Here is a 16,442-nt window from a genome sequence, read left to right as displayed (position 1 = left end):
GTTTTGCTGCAGTAATAAGATTTGATCTGAGGAAGGAGTGACTGTTTTCTCTGCACCGAAGGGAGCCCCACCCAGGCCCGCTGGATTCCTCTCCATTGCAGCTCATTTCTCGCTACTTCTTATATAATATAAGGAAAGTAGTGGGCAAGACCAGAGCTAGCTTGAGTGATCAGAGGGGATGCTTCTAGAGGCTACCAATTAGGGCCTCCTTTGGGGGTGGTCAGACCCATAAAAAGTGCATGTGAATTCAGAAACACAGGCTCACCGTTCACCTCTATCAGCCTCTAAACCATGGCTTTTCAAACTGGAATAGGCATACAGATCGCCTGGGGATTCTAGAAAAGACAGATTCCAATTAAATCAGTCTTGGGGGGGCGGGTGGGTCTGAGAGTCTGCATTAATAAGCTGCCAAGGGATGCTGGTGCTGATCTTCAGACCGCACTTTGAGGAGGGAGGCTTTCATCTGACGCAGGAGCGCAACATTCATGGCATTTAGGGTCTAGGGACAGGGGCCAGTCAGGCAAATGGAGAGTCTAGAACAGGAGAGAAATATATAAGCCAATGATTACATTATAATGTAGTGAGTGTTAACAAAGGTGCATACAAATGCGTATAAGGACAGGGGAGAAAGGAACAGAGTAGAAGGGCACAAAGACTTGGAAACAAGAAAAAAAAGAAAAGGTCAGGCAGAATTAGATGGATTTCTATCTATGGATTCTCTGGACAGGGTCTAGGAAGGAAAGCAAGTCAGTTTGGCACGACTGTATTTGGCACCTTGTAAGGGGTCGGGAATACTTTGTACTCACTTTCTTATTCAGCTTAGTACAGCACCGGCATAAATGCTTGCTGGCTAAATGAATTACTCAGTTACTTCTTATATTTCATTTAGTTTTTTTTTTTTTGATCAAATATACAAAACCTAAATGTACCATTTTAACCATTTTTAGGTGAACAACTCAAGTGGCATGACTTATATCCACCTATGTTGTGCGACCAACACCAGTATCCATCTCCAGAACCTTCTCCTCGTCCCAAACTGACACGCCATACTCATTAACGATAACTCCCCATTCTCCCCTTCCCTCGGCGACCACCATTCTATTGTCTGTCTCTCTCAATTTGACTACTCTAGGTACCTCAGAAAAGTAGAATCATAAGATATTTGTGGGTTTTGTGTTTGGCTTATTTACTGAGCATAATATCTTCAAGGGTGTTGTAGCATGTGTCCAAATTTCCTTCCTTTTTAAGGCTGAATAATATTCTCTTGTGTATTTACACCACATTTTGCTTATCCAGCCACCAGTCGATGGACATTTGGGTTGTTCCCACCTTTTTGGCTATGGTGAATAGTGCTGCTGTGAACGTGGGTGTGCAGATATCTGGATGAGTCCCTGCTTTCAATTCCTTGGGGTATATGCTCAGAAGTGGAATTGCTGGGTCATATGGGAATACTATGTTTAACTTTTTTGAAGAGCCTCCATACCATTTCATTTCACTTTAAATTTTAAAAACTTAATTAAGTAGTACAGGAGATAAGCAATTTAAACATCTAGGTTCTCCTTGTTGGGAAAAAGGAGGAATGACCTTCAAATCCGGTGATTTATAAAATGGCTTAGCTTTTTTTTTTTTTTTTTTTAAGATTTTATTTATTTGACAGAGAGAGACACAGCGAGAGAGGGAACACAAGCAGGGGGAGTGGGAGAGGGAGAAGCAGGCTTCCCGTGAAGCAGGGAGCCCGATGCGGGGCTCGATCCCCGGACCCTGGGATCATGACTTGGGCCGAAGGCAGACGCTTAACTACTGAGCCACGCAGGCGCCCCTAAAATGGCTTAGCTTTGCTTCACCTCCCCTATAAGATGCCCTGAAGGTAAAGCTGGAAGGCGGGCTGTGACGGGCTGTAGGTCACATCGTCTTACCCAGCCTGAACCATTTAGCAAGCGGACTGTCAGGCCTTTGCGTTTCTTGACCCACCAGCCCATGGCTTTCGGGAAGTCTCTCTGCCCACCCTCCAATGCAGAGAAGAGAGATGGCCCCATGTCAGTGCTGCATGGCTTTCCTCCCACGGGAGAGCCTAAGGAAAGCAAAGCCAGCAAGGCTCCTTATGCCAAAGGCAGGATGGTTTCTGCAACTGGTGACTCCAGGGAGCCAACCTAACTCAGAGACAGCCAAACCTCGGGAAGCACAGCCTGCCCAAAAAGAGAGCACACTGAGGGTGTGGCTAAGGCCCTAGGGAGGGGCTGGTCCAGCAGCTGGAGGCCATTAAAATGTGGCAAAGGCTCCCTTCTTTGTTCTCAGGATCAATTTAAAGCGCTACCAGCCTCTTGGGCACGGACTTCAATTCCAGGAACAGGGACTCAGGGCCATCCAGAGAGAATCTTGACTCAAATACAGGATGTCATTTTTAAAAAGCTCTTTTTTTTTTTTTTTTTGAAAGAACGGACTTAAAAAGAAAATCATGCACAGTCCCACCCCACACCCCAGCAAATTCACTGTTTTCATTTTTCCATGTTCTTCTCCATAGCTAATGCAATTTTTATTGCTCTTTTTACTCCATCAGTCATGCCTAGATTTCTCGTCTCCTCCCCACCTCTGAAGGCAGTTCTACCCAAACTATTGTCATTTGCAGGTTTCTGGGATCAGAGGGGGAAAGAGTGGCGGCTCTCCTTCTCTATGTCTCTCGGCTCACTCCCCGCAACACACACACACACACACACACACACACACACACACACACACTGCCACACTCCTTCCCTCCTTCTGTCCAGGTGCCCTCCTTTCTGTTGGTGATGTGTCTTCAATGACTAGCTGACTCCAGTTCATTGCCCACCTTCTTCGGGAAAGGCACTTGTTAAGAACAGAAACGTGCTTTTTCAGCCTCATGCCCGGTCTGGTTGCGAGCCTGCCCGGAGTGTGTCATTGCAGAAGGACGTGTAAGTGCAATTGACCTCCTGGAGCCCAGCCTGGGCATGCTGCCCTGGGCCAAGATCGCCCCTCCCTGCTCCCTGCTTCCGTTCCCTGTTCCTGCTCCAGAGTTCTCTCTCTCTCCACTGATAACAGCTCTCCAAACCTCCGCTTACATTAAGTGACTAAGGGAAGGGTTTTCGAAAGGATTTATAGTGTTTGTATACCATCATGATGCATCCCATCTTTTACATTTCTCAAAGTCTTAAAACTATGACTTTGGTATTCCTAGCAGGCACAGAGTATGATTTAAGGATTGTGGCTCTTTGCAGTACCTCCAAACTAGCACCATTCAGGTTCCTGCCCATAATGGGATCATGACACAGGACTTGGGGGATTCCTAACCCCTCCCCCCCCCGGCAATTTCTGTTTCCCACCTCCTGTGTCACTCACTCCCAGGTCTTCCTTCAGTTCTGAGACCCCCGGTGATGCTCCCTGGCTGCTCGTTCCACCCTCGCTGCACATCCGGGCCTCTTGTTTCAGGGGATCTGACTATTTCCTGGGTGCTGGGTTGCTTAGGTTTTCTACTGGGGTATTTTGTATTACGACTCCTCTAACTGTCATGACTTAGCAGAAGATGTGTAAACCGATATCCCAGAAATGGGCAGGCAGGGGAAGTGAGGACACAGGACTCAGTTTGGAACTCTCCATCCACTGAGTCTGGACTAACACTCAGTGTCCTGGATCCCTGTTCTTGAAGGATATTTTTTTCATTGATCAGCTTTCCCCTTTTTAGTGAAAAGAACTTTGGTCTAGATTAAGTTCAAGGACCTGAAAATCAATGTTGGAAGACTAGATAACTGTGTGACTGTGAAGGCAGAGAGGCCGGGATTGGATCCTGGCCATGCCGTAGACTAAACATTGTAAGCTTGAAAAATGTGCTGCTCTCCTAACCTCAGATTCTGCATGTATAAAATAGGGTTACTACTAACTACCTCCTTGGTTTGCTATGATAGTAGGCGAGATAATGTATATAAAACTCTTAGCACACTACCTAGCTGGCACATAGTGCTCTATGGTCATATTTTAAATATTACCTGCTGACAATTACTGAGCAATCGCGATTTTATTAGTACACTAATTTGTATTAATTAGGGTACTTTTAATGTCAAGTCACAAAAATCTCAATCCAGCTGGCTTAAAAATTAAGAAAACAATTTTTTTCACATAGCAGTAAGTCTCCAAACTGGGGGGCTCCGGGGTTAATTGGATCAGTGGATCAACAATGTCACCAAGGACCCAGGTAATTTCCATCTTTGTTCCCTGCCATTCTTGTCATATTGGCTTTGTCTGTAGGCCAGGTCTCTGCCATGTCTATAAATTGGCTTACACATAACCAGCATCACAGCCAGGCACAACAGCATCCGAGCAAGAGGACATCACATGTGTATGTGAGTTTTTGTTAAAAAATAGATTTTTCCATTTCTGGCCATGAACATGTAGCTGATATTGGAATTGCCTTTTGCCATAAAGAATTACAAAACTGGACAAAATATATGAAAAAACTGTTTTCCACCATTGTACACAGGCAATGCAGGATGATTCTCAAGAGAAGTGGAAAAAATTAGATGAGCTCTACAATTGCTCTGGCTTTCTTCCTGGAGACATTTCTGGATCCCAACGCAGGAATCCCACACGGAGCATGGCAACCTCTCCAAGTCTGGGAGACAGAGATCAGAGTCTGGGGACATGGAGTTTAGAATGGGGGAGTCAGAGCCCTGGAGGGATGAAAGCCACGCAGAAAGAGCCCCCAGCAATCTGCTCAAGGGGAAACTTCGAGTCTTTGGTTGAAACTAAGCTGCATAAATTCAGAGTAAAACTGCACGGGGCTGGGTTATAAAACAACTCTTGAAGCTGCCTAATTCTGTGTTCACACAGGAATGACAGTTGTTGTAGCCTAGCTGGTTAGACTGGAGAGTCTTCTCTGGGTACCTGGGCATTCACTAGGGACTCCAGAAGGGTCATGCCTTAGTAGTAAAGCTAAACGAACCCCAGATTAAAAGCAATTTGCTTAATGATAGTTAAAAAGTGCTCAAAAGAATCAAGTTTTTTGTTTTTGGGGGGTTGTTTTTGTTTTTGTTTTGTTTCATGCAATACTCAGGATATACTTGTACTAAAAAATTGCTCATTGAAGTTCAAGATTAACTGGGCATTCTGTGTTTTAGTGGCTAAATCTGGCAACACTGGATAAATGTACTATAGTTATGGACATGTTAACATCAAGGGAAGCTGGGGGAAGGAGATGCAGGAACTCTGTGCTACCTTTGCAACTCTTCTGTAAATCTAACATTACTTCAAATAAAAGGCTAAAAAATTAAATATATAAAAGATTTTTTTAAAGATTTTATTTATTAGAGAGAGAGAGAGAGCATTAGCGGGGGGAGGGGAAGAAGGAGAGGGAGAGAAGCAGACTCTATGCTGTGTGGGGAGCCTGACGTGGGGCTCTATCCCAGGACCCTGAGATCATGACCTGAGCCAAAGTCAGATGCTTAACCGACTGGGACACCCAAGAGCCCCAAGTTTATAAAAGATTTTTAATGACACGAGAAAATGTTCTTACATGAAAACGAGCAAGAAACAGAGCTGTGTATTCATTGTGATAATATCTATGTATTTTTTAAAATAAAATGTATCCTTAAGGGGTAAAAAACATTGAAAAGAAATATATAAGTATTAACAGTGGTTATTGCTGGATAATTATAATCTGGACTGCTTTATTTTATTTTTTTTTATACTTTCCAGATTTCCAACTCTTGTATAGAAAGCAAACATTATTTCTAGTAATAAAAACGTTTGAAGTAGTTAAAAAGAACTGAGCTGTAAATAAATAAAATCTTTAAAAAAAGGGGTGGGGGCGCCTGGGTGGCTTAGTCGGTTAAGCATCTGCCTTTGGCTCAGGCCATGATCTTGGAGTCCCGGGATTGAGTCCCACATCAGTCTCCCTGCTCAGTGGGGAGTCTGCTTCTCCCTCTGACCCCCACCCCACTCTCGTGCTGGCTCTCTCTCTCTCTCAAATAAAGAAATAAAATCTTAAAAAAAAAAGAGAACTGAGCTATCTGCAGGTAACCTAATTGCCTCCTCATGCAAAGCCTATCACTCTTTCAAAGAAGACAGCAAAATCCAGATACTTAACTCTCACAATGCCTAGCATCCAATAGTTACTAAACATGCAAAGAAGCAGAGAAATGTGACTCTTACCCAGAAGAAAAATCAGACTTAAAGGTGATAGTCATGGTGGAATTTAAAAAAAGGAATTTAAATGGCTATTATAAACATGTCCAAGAATTCAAGACCAAACATGAAAATAATAAAGGCATACATGGAAACTACTACAAAAATAATGAAATAGAACTTCTAGAACTGAAAATACAATATCTGAAATAAAAAATTCACTGGATGGGCTTACCAGAATAATCAACACTGTAGAAGAAAAGATGAATGAACTTGAAGACATAGCAATAAAAGCTATCAAAACTGAAGCACAGACAGAAAATCTTTTCAAACAATGGGCGGAGCCACAGTGACCTATGGAATAATATCAAGTGACATATAATTGGAGTTCAGAAAGAGAAAAAAAGACAATGAGGGCCAAAAATATATTTGAGGAAATAGTAGCCAAAATTTTTCAAAATTCACTATAAACTATAAAAGCATAGATCTTAATATTTTAATAAACTCCCGACAGGACAAACACAAAGAAAATCACAGCAGAACACATCATAATAAAATTGCTGAAAACCAGTGATAAAGAGGAAAATTTAAAGAGAAAGAGATACTTGGGGTGCCTGGGTGGCTCAGTTGTTAAGCATCTGCCTTCGGCTCAGGTCATGATCCCAGGGTCCTGGGATTGAGCCCTGCATTGGGCTCCCCGCTCAGCGGGAAGCCTGCTTCTCCCTCCCCCACTCCCCCTGCTTGTGTTCCCTCTCTCGCTGTGTCTCTCTCTTCAAATGAATAAATAAAATCTTAAAAAAAAAAAAAGAGAAAGAGCTACATTGTAAACAGGCAAACAAAGATAAAAATAACGGCTGACTTCTTGTCAAAAATGCTGTAAGCCAGAGACAACAAAATGACATCTTTAAAATTCTGAGAGAAAAAGAAAGCTTACAACCTAGAATTCTATATCCAGGGGAAATAATACAAACAAAACAAAGACATTTTTAGGTAAACAAAAGCTGAGGGGATTTATCACCAGCAGACTTATACTACAAAAAAAATGTTAAGAAAGTTTTTAAAGTGGAAGGAAAGCAATACCAGATGGAAGCTTGGAACCACACAAAGAAATGAAGAGCTCTGGAAATGTAAGGATGTGGACAAATATGAGACATTTTTCTTATTTAAAAAAAATGTAAAGTAATTATCTAAAGCAAAAATAACAATGATGTAGTCTGAGATTTATAACATATGTAGAACAAAATTAATGGGAAAAAATAGTACAAAAGAGGAGAAGAGTAAATGGAAGTACAATGTTGTAAGACTTCTATATTTACATGAGATAGGTCATGACAAGTTGAAGACACATATTGTAAGCTCAGAAACCATTTAAAAAAGAGTAGCAAAGAGGTATAGCTAAAAGCCGAAAGAAGAAATAAAAAGGAATACTAAAAAACAAAATGAAACTTTGACCAAATAAAGGCAGAAAAAGAAAAGAACAGAAAAAATGAGATAAATAGAAAACAAATAGCAGGGCACCTGCATGGCTCGTCAATTAAGCACCTGCCTTTGGCTGACTTCATGATCCCAGAGTCCTGGGATCGAGTCCCACATCGGGCTCCCTGCTCAGCAGGTGGTCTTGTTCTCCATTTCCCTCTGCCCCTGCCCTCTGCTCAGGCTCTCTGTCTCTCACTCTCTCTCAAAAAAATAAATAAAATCTTTCAAAAAAAAAAGAAAATAAATAGCAGGATCATAGACTTAAACTCAATTACATCGAAATTGCATTAAATGTAAATGTTTCAGATATCCTAATTATAAGGCAGGGATTGCCAGAATGGATAAGAAAGCAAAACCCAACTATATACTATCTAATAAAATTGTACTTTAAATATAAAGTCACCAACAGGTAAAGGTAAAAGGATGAAAAAAGATAAACCATGAAAACATGACTCTGGAAAAAAATCTATATAACATGTAATGGATGAAGAACTTGTATTCAAAATATATAATGAACTCTTATAACTCATGAATAAGAAGACAAACATCCCAATTAAAAATGGGTGGAATATTTGAATAGACATTTTACCAAAGAAGATATGCAGATGGCAAATAAGCACATGAAAAGATACTCCACGTAGTTAGTCACTAAGGAAATGCAAATTAAAACCACAATGAGATTCTACTACAGACCCACTGGGATAACCTAAATTAAACGTGTCTGACAATACCAAGTGTTGACAAGGGCACAGAGGAACTGAAACTCTCATATATTTTGGGTAGAAATGCCAAGTAATATATTCCAAAATGCTACTTTGGAAACAGCTGGGCAGTGTCTTATAAATTTAAACATAAAACTTAACATATGATCCAATACTACCATTTCTAGGTATTTTCTCAAGAGAAACAAAAAGGTATATCCACACAAACACTTTCTTGCAAGTGTTTATAGTACCTTTTTTCATAATAAACAAAAACTGGAAAGAACCCAAATTTGCATCAACTGGTAAATGGATATGCAAATTGAGTTATATCTATATAATGGAATACTCCTCAGCAATAAAAGGGAGTGAACTGCTGATCCATACAACAACGTGGATGAATCTTAAAAGCATTATGCTGTGTGAAAGAAGCCTGACATACAAGACTATATCTGTATAATTTGATTTATATAAAATTTTAGAAGGGTAAAACTATAGTGATAGAAAATTGATCAGTGGTTGCAGGGCCTAGGTATGAAGGGAAGGGATTGACTACAGAGGGGCACAGGGATCTTTAGTGGGAGATGGAAGTATTCATTTTTTTTAAGATTTTATTTTTTTAAGTAATCTCTATACCCAACATGTGGCTTGAACTCACAATCCTGAGATCAAGAGTCACATGCTCTTCCGACTGAGCTAGCCAGGTGCCCTGGAAATATTCTTGATCATGATTGTGGTGGTGGTTACATGACTTTGTAAAAACTCCTCAAACTATACTTAAATTGGTGAATTTTATTATATATAAATTATGCCTCAATAAAGCTTAAAAATGGTAAGAGGAAAACAGAAACAAGAAAAAGCAGTAATCACAAAAAAGCTGGAGTGACGTTGATGTAAGGAAGAGATTGCAAGACCCCTCCCAGAAGACTTTGCCTTACATCTCGATGGCCAGAGTTTTCTCACCTGGTCATGTTTAAACCAATCACTGACAAGGGAATTAAACTTATTAAGTCTTCAAGTTTAGAGCTTTAGAGACCTCCAGTTGTAGAGCAATCAAGAATTCCCCTGGGGATAGAGCCAGCCTCCCTTAGGGCATACGGTTCAATAGAGGTGGGCAGACTCCTCAGCAACAGTAAGGTTTCTTAGGAAAAAAGGAGGGAGGTGTACTACTTGGGGTAACTGTAGCAGCTGGAACAAGTAAGCCCCACATTCCAGGGACTTAACACCATTGAAGCTTATTTCTCCCTACCGTAACAGGACAATTGCTGGTGTTCCTGGCTGGGGACAGCTTTCCTCCATATAGCGATTTGGGGACCCTTGTTTCTTTCCCATCTTGAGGATCTGTCCTCTTAAGCCTCTGCTTCCAACTAGCAGATGGGAAGAGAGTATAAAAAAGCCACAAAACTACTTTTTAACCTGCCCCCTCCAAGTTATATGTGTAATTTCTGTCATTTCATCTAGGCTGAAAGGAAGCTAGAAATGTACTCCCCAGCGGGAGGACCAATTTCCACTGATGATTCCACAATGGGGAGCGGGGCACACATTTTGGTAGGCAGTCATGGTGGAGGTGGGGACACTCACCGCTGAGTGCCAAACCAACAGCTTCTATCTTATGAATATACAATGAACCCTTTCTCAATTCCCAAAATAATCCTTTGCCATAAATATTACTAGAGTAGTCCCCATTTTACAGATGTGGAAACTGAGACCCAGAGAGGTTAAATAAACTCGTGCCAGGTCAGAGGGCTTTTTTAAGTGGCAGAGCCTGAATGTTCACCTACGCTGTGTGACTTCAGTCCTCTTAACCTTCGTCTCTACATTGCCTGAAGAAAAGCGTCACCACTCCTTTATCACTTGACTTTTGGACCTTCTGGCCCAGGTGAGTGTCAAAAGGAAAACTTTAGAGAATGGGCCACACAGATGAGAAGCAGGAGTCTGCTTTAGACTCATCAGGTTGGTTTTTTGTTTTGTTTTGTTTTTTTGTCACAGGATTATGGACTCTGAAAACACTAAACCAGCCCCTCTTTTATAGACTAATGTTGGCCCATGTCCAGGCACATGAGAAAAGTTTAGTACAAGTATGTCTGTTCAAATAAGTCCTAACTCTCTCATTTGGCAGGATGACTAGTTCCCATGACTCACAATCTCCCCCTGCCCTCGCAAGTTAAAGTTTTTCACTGTTTTTTTTTTTTTTAAATTTATATTAGCGTGCAGTGAAGAGTGGTAAACTTTTTTTTTCTTTAAAGATTTTATTTATTTATTTGACAGAGAGAGAGACAGCGAGAGAGGGAACACAAGCAGGGAGATTGGGAGAGGGAGAAGCAGGCTTCTCGCCGAGCAGGGAACCCAGTGCGGGGCTTGATCCCAGGACCCTGGGATCATGACCTGAGCCGAAGGCAGACGCTTAACGACTGAGCCACCCAGGCACCCCAGGGGGTGGTAAGCTTTTATTTTTCTTGGTTTTCATCATAATCTTTGACCATCCCTGGCATTCTGTATCTCACACATTGCTTAAGACTGCAGCAGAAGGTTTTCTAGGAATAGGAGGGAGCACAGGTGAAGGGGAGGGCTTCAGAGGGTTTTTTCAATTTATTAAGATAGTACCATCCACATCTCATTTTTTTAATTAAAAACTAAAACGCCTCTCCCTATAGCTGCCACTGTGGGATGAATGGGTTGGAGGAAGAGAATGCTAAGTAAGTTCATTCTGATTCAAAGTCCTTGGTACATTACTTGAAAATGTGTTTACAGAGGGTGAATTTCTTCTCCTCAAAGAGAGAGCCCCATTCAAGCCATTCACCTCTTTAATCAGAGCTCAGGAACTTTCCAAGTTAATTTATTTTAAGCAATTTCCTGCTGGAAATCCAGCACAGAGTGGTCATACCCTCCATTTGAAGTGCTAATAATTTACATTGTAACTCCCGCCGGCCCCCTTGTCTGCATTTGGCATAATTGGGGAATCATTTTAATATTCCATAATCACTTTAATATACTGTGTAATCTCAGACAAGTTACTCAGGCTCTCTGGGCCTCTGATGCCTCATTTGTAAAACGAGAGGGTTGGACTAAATAAGTGGTTTTGGATTATTTTTTCCCCAAATAAAATGTGATTGACACTCCAACAGATGAAAGAGACACAAACCATGCTAGTCGGAACTGACACATTTATTGAGCAGACCTACTCTGTGTCAGGCGCTGTGCCGGGCGCTGGGGTCCAAAGCCGAGTAGAATGCAGCTTCTGATCCCATTGGTGGGGAGACAGACACGCACAGCACTGTTGTTTAACTCTAAGACACACATTAAACGAAGAGCCATTGCGGGGAGGGGGACACCAGCCTGGAAATAGGAGTGATGAGTAGGTATAGCAGAAGCCCCGAGTCACATCCCTTGGCCTCTCCTGGGCTTCCCACAAAGCTGTGGGGGGACAGTTCAGCGCATGCCATCAGCGACCCACCTCGAGCACACCCGTGTCCCTCCACCTGCCTGCCTCAAGACTCTAGGCTAGGACAGGTGCAGACCAGAGGAATGGAGGAGTTCATGTCGCGGTGTTGGCGTGGGGGGGCAACTCCAACACTTGAGGCTGGAGAGTGAGAGAGTAATGGCTGAACCTTCTGTTTCCACTGGGGACGGACGGGACAGTTCAGAGGCCCGTTCTACCCAGCTGGCCCACAGCGGTACCCTGTCGGTAGCACATGCTTTATTGACTTTCTCTCCCCCACTGACTGGCTCCCCCTGCTTCTTCACCGCTGCTTTCTGAGCTCACTTCCCAAAGAAATGACTCACACCGTGTCCCACGTTTTGCTTTCAAGGGAACCCAACCCTCCAGAGTGGCCATGTGGAGTAGTATGAAGAGCATTTCCGTTTGTTGGGCAGGGTGGCAGCAAACGGAAGGGAGAAGCAGCGGAGTGTGGGGAACCCCGAGCAGTTCAGGGCTGGCTGGACCTTCACAGTTGAGCCGTTGACTATGTAGAACCCAAGGTGAGTTACCATCCCCCCACCCAGGACTTGCTCGGACCCTTGCAACCCTCCACGCATTGTGTGCTCGGAGAAAGCGAGTGAATTCTAATATTTGCCAGCCAGTGTGGACAGATGCCCAGTGCCCCGTGCTAGGGTGAGGGGAGGAGAGGCCGCTGTCTGCTTCTCTCAGAAAAGATGTCCTTTCTCAGGAGCTCCTGGGTCTCTGATGGGATGCCACACCTCTGCCACACGGGGCCTCAAGTTCCAGGGTGGCCCGGCTCAGCCTTATCACATTCCATCCTTTCCCTGGAAGCAGAGTTCACTGTGATTATTACCTCATTGTATTTAATCTGCAAATGAGGAGTGAGAATGTAAAATGTCTCTTGAAGGGCAGGAGGTGTGCAATAGAATATGACAGTAGTAGGGAGGATGGGAAACGGGGTCCTACTTTGTGCACATGCATGAGCCGCAAAGAAAGGAAAATGAAGAGTCAAACGAGGGAAAGGGAAAATAACAGTGGCAAGTTATTCAAAGGTTATCCAAATTCGTGCTTTTTGTCCTATTCATTTGCTGGGGGGGTGGGGGGGAAAGGGCATAGATCTGACCAGAAGCTTTCTAATCACTGCCATGAAAAGAAAAACACCACCGCTTATAACATTTACAGAATCCATAAGGTAAAAAGAAACCAGTAGCTAAGGAAAAGCACCGTCATTTGTAGTACTGAGAACAGAGTAAAAATTTGCCACGAGTCCTAAGTGGAGAGGATGCTGCCTGATGTAATGAAGAGCCTCTGTAAACCTGTCCTTCCAGAGAAGACAGGGACAAAGTGCACAGGACTGTTTGTTAGGTCGTCCCTCAATATCAACTGACGGCATCATGACAAAATGGAATTCAGTAAAAGCAACTTTATGGGGGCGCCAGTGTGATATAGATAGGTATCAAGCTTACTAATGGTCCACTTAATTCATAATTCAGGGGGGATCTTAGGGTTTCTAGAAGAATGTACAGGCTGCATTTACTTCAGGTAATCTTCCATAAATATTGTTGCTCTCAGTTGGGCTTTTATTTATTTATTTATTTTTTTAAAGATTTATTTATTTATTCATTCAAGACACAGAGATACAGACAGAGAGAGAGAGCATGAGCAGGGGGAGAAGCAGAGGGGGGGGGGGAAGCAGACTCCCCGCGGAGCAGGGAGGCCGATGCAGGGCTCAATCCCAGGCCCCTGGGATCATGACCTGAGCCGAAGGCAGCCGCTTAACCATCTGAGCCACCCAGGCGCCGTTCAGCTGGGCCTTTAAAAATACTGAGGAGCAGTAAGTTTGCAATCATCATCTGGATGGTTGCTGTTCCGGGTGGCTGGTTAAGCACAGACACACTTACCCTACCCATCAATCAGCCCACTTGGGGCAGGTCCGACATGCTCTCGTGAAGATGCTGGGGCCACACCAGGACAGCCCACCGTGGTTCAGAAGTGGACTTCCAGTGTTTTCATGGGCAAGGTGCCCAAGAGTCTACTCAGAAAGTAACTTTGTGTTCTTCCTAACCCGGAGGCAAATGGCTGATTAAGACCTCCACAAGCTTTATGTCACAAAGCATGGATACAATTTCAGGCCAGAAAAAAGTATTAAAGCAGGTGCTACAAAGCTGCTTCTGCTATGGGAGGACAAAAGTCATTCGGTAAAGTACCATGAAGTGGCTGGCTGGCAAAATGCCACTTGCCAGGCACCTTCCACGATAGACAAAATTGCAAAATGTACCCCTCTGCTAAGTGACTTGCTGAGGGGGATTATGAGCTACAGAGTGGATAAAAATGGGAGATGTCTCCCAAAAATGGCGGCTGGGTTTTAGAATAACTCATCTGAGTACTCTCAGGTAGAGAGTAGGTAGGTAGCAGGGGTAGTAATCCTAGTTTTTCACAATAAAGCTGTGGCATCTGCATGAATTTGCTATGTTCTCTAAGCTGCGGGACAGACAGCCAGCCCAGCCCCAAGAGGTAGAAGGTCCAGAAAAGGGAGGGGCGGCATGGACAAAGATTTCACTTTGGAAGAGGGACTAGGAAAGAGTTGGCTGGCCTTAGATAAATCACACGATCTTGAGGTTGGAAAGGATTGCCCCTAGATCGGCTTCTCTGTACCCCCCCCCCCCCATCCAATGCAGTAATCCCTGTGGCTGCCCTTACAGGTAGGCATTTAGTGTCTGGCCGAATGTTTTTAGAGAGCAGGGGATTCCAACAAATCATGTGGCTCCCCTCATCCTTGAGCTCACTCTGGTTATGACAAATGAGGCCAATTCTGTCTCTTGGCAGTTTTTACCCAGTGACTCAACATAGCGCCCCGAAGCAAGTCTATTCCTCCTTTGAAATGCAGAACTCCAAAATAATCAGAAGATAATTACTTAGAGCTCCCCATTGTCATCCAGAAGAACCTATTTCCATATAAGGTAACTCCTCTCCGGTCAAGGATTGCTAGATTCAGCAAATAAAAATACAGGATGCCTAGTTGACTTTGAATTTCGGATAAACGAGGAATACTTTTAAGTATGAGGGCGCTCTGCGCACTATTTGGGACATACTTATCCTCAAAAGTATTCCTCGTTTATCCAAAATTCAATTTAACTGGCCCTCGTGTGTTTTAGCTAGCAGCCCCACTCTGAATGCATTTTAGGTTGCAAATATTTTAAATCTGTAGTGTTTGTGTTCCAGTTGAACCCCGAAGCAGAGTTCAAGTGGGGTGAGAAAGGCTGGTGGGGGGGAAATGGTAAGGGGAAGGAAGGAGGACTTCCCCCCTTCTTCACTTCCCTGCCTCGCGTACTTGTGAATGCTGTGGTGCCTTCCTAGGAGGGCATGAAGACCCCTCCCTGGCCCACCAGCTGCCAGGCACAAGGTCAGGTCTGGTGGGGCAGCCCTGGCCTTAGGGAAGAGTCTCCTCTGACATCCTGAAGCTCCTTCTAGCGACTTCTAACCTCTGGCACGAGGCGGCTCTTCTTCCTCATCACTGACTCTGTTGTGTCTGTTCACTGTGGGAGGTGTTTTCAGCCCAGACGAGGGGGTAGCTGCGGAATTCTACACACAGTGGCTGAGCCTCCCTTACCTACTTACCCCCATTCAATTCCCTTTGCTTTGGCCTCAGTCTTCTTCCCTTCCTTTGTAGCACTGTAGCTCTTCCCATACATCCGACTAGATTATAAGCCTCTCTAGGGCAAGGGCCAGATACATGCTCTACTTCCTACGAATGCCTCACTTTTCTGGAGAGCTTTTATTGCAAAAGGCCAGCCTCCTTCCATTCTTTGCTTTTCCCCTCATGCTCTTGCGACCCCGTGTCCGGGGAGGCGGGGGGAGTCAACGCTGCGGGGGCGGGGACTCAGGAGACACTTTTGACCTGGCAAAAGTGCAATCAGGGGCAGGTCTGGTCATCTAAGAACACTTTCTCCAGTATCTCCCGTGCCAGCCTGAGGCTGGAGGTCACAGAGCACAGGCCTCGGCAGGACCATGCTTAACCCATTCCAAACAGATGAGGCCCTTACTGTTTTCCAAGCTCGACGGTTGGGCATTTCATAACTTCCCCCGTGGGCTTCCCTGCGGTGGCAAATGACTGTCACTCATCAGGAAAGGAAGGCCTCCTCTCCCCACTCTTCCCTTGTAACTCTTTTGATTCTATTTATTTATTTATTTATTTGAGAGCAAGCAAGAGAGATAGCAGGAGTGGGGGCGGGGGGTGGGGGAGCAGAAGGAGAGGAAGAGAATCTCAAGCAGACTCCACGCTGAGCACAGAGTGTGACGACCTGGGGCTCCATCTCCTGAGACCATGACCTGAGCCGAAATCAAGAGGCGGTCGCTTCACTGAGCCACCCAGGTGTCCCCCTCTTTTAACTCTTAATTCCATCCTCTAATTCTATGATTAAATCTTACATTTCTTTTTCATTAGTAATCCCCTTAATTTCCGTAGGAGAAAGACACCTGGAAAAAAACAACAACAAGGACGTATTTTAATGAAAATGATTAATGGAATGAAAGGTTGAACACACTCCTACCCCTGCCACTCTGCTGAAGTAGGGTTAGGGTCATCTGAAGACTGTGTGTGTGTGTGTGTGTGTGTGTGTGTTCATGGGCTGGTGGGATGGCAGAACTAACATACCAGGTCTGGGTGAATCTTAGAACAATCAGCAAATTCATTC

Source organism: Halichoerus grypus, chromosome 5 (assembly GCF_964656455.1).
Source record: "Halichoerus grypus chromosome 5, mHalGry1.hap1.1, whole genome shotgun sequence".
Taxonomy (NCBI): domain Eukaryota; kingdom Metazoa; phylum Chordata; class Mammalia; order Carnivora; family Phocidae; genus Halichoerus; species Halichoerus grypus.
Note: the sequence above shows the minus strand (reverse complement) of the source record.